We start from the raw sequence: 3,935 nt of genomic DNA, 5'->3' as shown, positions 1-3,935 counted from the left end.
TTGCGTGGCGGCGTGGCACGGGCGGCCATGGCTAGCGCCACGACCGCCTACCCCCTCCGTGCGAGCTCTTTGTAGACAGTCGGCGCGGCTCTGCTCTCCCTCGATCTGTCCGCTCACTGGTTTACTCCCCTCCCCTCTCTTTCCCTCCCCTCTCTCCTGATGTGCCATATGCATGAACGAGGGCTCCATTTTGTCGTAGATATGGTGTTCTCCTTTTCTCTTGTTGATCTACATGGTTACTGCAGATTCTTGTTCTGTAGGTCGTGATGTGCTCAGTTTTGCTGGATATGAGAGCAGAGAGGTATTATGACCAAGATCTGAGCACTTGAGCGTATCAGTGACATTTCTGTGACACCACTGTAGCGCTGTTGTTCTTATGTTTATTGTTTGCATTCCAGTCATGTGCAGTGATGAGTACGGTTTTGTATTGTTGTTGCGTTCAAAATTAAGGGAATGGGCTACTGCTATGATGATTGCACCTGAAATTATGTTTTTGTTTTATATGCTTGTCCCATAATACATGAGGCAATTTTCAATTGTATGACTATGTTTCCTTGTATTCATTCCTGGCTGTTCTATTTTGTGCAGTTCTAATGCACCAATGAGAGCTACTGCTTATTGTGTATTTAGTCACATACTATGCGGTTGGATTCACTCTTACTTATGAGATCCGTGGTTTTCATGCAACTACCTATAATGATTTGCCCCTTTGCGTGTTCATTATCTATGATCATTGCCTGTGACGCCAAATTATATACTATCATTTCTGAGTACATGCCCTATTTCCAAGGATTACATTGCCATACACTTTGGATGTGTACGGTCACTTTTGCCTCTCCTATTTCTTTGAGTTTTTGGGCATCAATTTTGTGCTTTCTTGTGCTGTACTTGCTTTTATTTTGGCACAATTAATGTTTTCGTTCACATTTTTAGCACCATCGATGATGCTTGCCTGTTGCATCATAAGAAGAAACATTCTTCATCCTTTTCTATCGAGTCTTGTGTTGCAACAATAATCACAGTGTTCTCTTAAGACTAGTAGGCTGAATATTTATTTGGTATGTAATTTGGACCATCCTATTGCATTATTTTCCTTCGGTATGCATGAGATTAATTTTGGGTGCTATGGAGACAGCTGAAAGTCGCTGGTCTGTGCTACATTGGTTTGTGCAGCAATCACAATAAAATGGATATGTTCATAATTTCAGTACCATGTAAAACCTTCAGTTTCTATCTTCATCCAAGAGATGCCAACAATTTATTTTGTGCATACTATACGTTCTCCCTATGTAAGGTAAATAGAGGTACAAAGCAATTTATACTTGTACCTAATTGTTGTAGCTTTAACCATTGAACTTGCTCTGAATATGAATTTGCCTTGCTAATGTTGTGGGGTCATGAGGGTTAACTTTTCCATGCTACCGGCTTGCCAATAGTTTTAATTGGAGATTATATTTATTTTCCATTTACTGTAGGTTTACAGTCTAACTTTGCCAGCTATTATGCTTCCATTGTCTACAAAAGATCTTAATTTTATTTGTTAGATCTTTGCAATGATCCATGCTTCAAATTGAACTATGTCAGTGTATCCTTATCTTTTTCTAGATGTGGTTTGGTGACTTGCAGATTCCTCTTGTGTAACCACTACTGGACCAAGGTAATCTGGGTTTTCTTTAATTCTTTATTCCCTTTCAATACCTATGTATGCAAATTTTAGTGCTCTTGAGGTACATGAACAACTTTCTTTTTCCTATAAAACAAAATTTAAACACACAATACAAGATATTCTTAAAGATCTGTTGAACTTTATTGCATCATCTTCAATTTATGTTCCCAATTCTCTGATTGGAAACAAACTAATGCTATTGGACCTTTCCTTAAATTATGTTGCAGACACTTTAAAACTCAAAAGAATAAACCCTAGGACGAGATAAGCACCGCTATGAGTTCCTTTGAGGTTTGTTTTTGCTTCCCCTTTGTCCCCTCTTTCTTGTCACAGCAAGGAGATAAGCAACATCCTCAATGTTTGTTCAATTTGATTTAGCCAAGTAGCAGACAACTCAGATGTTGCAAATTCTAAGGAAGGTGTTCATTTGGCCCTGAATCTTGTTCTGCAACTTTGACCATCCAGCTTGATTTGGATACAGTTTTGCCTTGCTAATACTGTGGACTTCATGAAAGGGTTAGTTTTTCCATGCGACTAGCTTGCAAATAATTCCAGATAGTTTTCAATTACTGCAGATTGTATAGTATAAATTTCGAAACTACTACACTTCTATTATCTTGTGAATTTCTTATTTTTATATCTAAAATTTTTGGACTAATTTACCCTAACAATTCTACGTTGCTCCCCGTGTCGCCACCCCAGCCACGCCTCCTCAAATCTGCCATTGGTGCACCTCAATGCCACATCACCTCCTCCCCCTCCCATTGGTCCATCTTAGCCTGATTGGCTGATTCCCTTTGTGTGTCCACGAGCAGCCCACGTCGGCCTCCACAAAAACATCTAGCGCTCTCCCCACTCCTCATAAAAAAATAGCATGACCTCCCCATCCTCTCTCTCGAGCCTGAGGTGGAGGCGACGAGACGACAGCGCCCCACGGGCGGTGCGGCTGAGGCAGGGGCGATGGCACGACGACGCCCCAAGCCAGCGTAGCGCTAGCCCCCTCCTCCATCCACCGTGCGTATAAGTCTCGACAGTCTCTTCCCTTCCATTCTCTCTCTCTCCCCACATCCCTTCCAATGCAGATAGGGCGGTGGCACAAGTGGACCTCCACAATGGCTGCCACTCGGCACGATTACCGCGGCCCTTGTTCTCCTCCACACCTCCACACGTGACGTACGGAGCAACAGCGAGCGCCCAACGTGGCGGCGGTGGCGGTGGCAATGAGGTGACCTAGGGTTTTGCCCTACCGTTGGTGGCAGCGACCCTGGTGTGGGTAACATACCGGCATAGTTCCGACCTCAGCTCCGAATCAGCCGACACGCCAGCACGGGTTGCCCATAGTCCAGCCCGATGTAACACAGTGCACTGTGGTTTGCTTGCCTTCTATGCCCCTCTGCTAGGTCCGTGCTCTCTAGGTGATGCTGCCCTGTAACATTTTTGGCTTCATTTGTACCTTCATGATGTTTTGGAATTTCCTTTCACTGATACACGACGCTTGTGCTTGAGGATGTAGGGTTCTTTAGAGGTTCTGCTCAAATAGTCTAAACATGACTCATGCAGAATTTCTCACCTGGGTAATATTTGCAGTCTAATGCTGATTAAACAGTTGCAAATCTAGAAGCATTATCATATTTTATTTCTTAGATTATTTCTATTTATCAGTGTCAGCCAACCAACACATGTATGTACACATGCTTACACATCTTCATTAAACAGCTGCAAATCTAAAAGCATTATCGTATTTTATTTCATAGATTATTTCTATTTTTCAGTGTTAGACAACCAACACATGTATCTAGACATGCTTACACATCTTTGGTCAGGTAATAAACTTCAGCTTTTCCTTACTCTTAAATTTACATATTTCACAGTACAATAATTGAACGTCTGCATTTCCAACTCTAAAATACTATGTACACTATTTCTACCTGATGGAAACAACAGGGTTACATGATCTTACCCACACACTTCTTTCTGTCTATTCTTCAATATTGTGTTCTTGGGGATTTGGAGCACATCTTCCTTCTGCTTCATGCTTGCTGATGCTCCTTTCCTCTATGCTATGTGATGTAGGACCTCAACCAAGAGGATCTGCGTAGACTAATAAGATTGGAAGATGTGTTGGTGAGTTTCTTTCCTTTTGGCGGTTGTGTCTTTCTTTCATGTCTTTTCTAGATGCACAGAATGGTGTGGATCAGATAGCGTTAGCCTCTTGTGCAAAATAAATTTCAATTGATTAGAAATCTGTTTGGTCCCATCAATGATAAGT

The sequence above is a fragment of the Sorghum bicolor genome, chromosome 10, assembly GCF_000003195.3.
Source record: "Sorghum bicolor cultivar BTx623 chromosome 10, Sorghum_bicolor_NCBIv3, whole genome shotgun sequence".
NCBI classification, from domain to species: Eukaryota; Viridiplantae; Streptophyta; class Magnoliopsida; order Poales; family Poaceae; genus Sorghum; species Sorghum bicolor.
Note: the sequence above shows the minus strand (reverse complement) of the source record.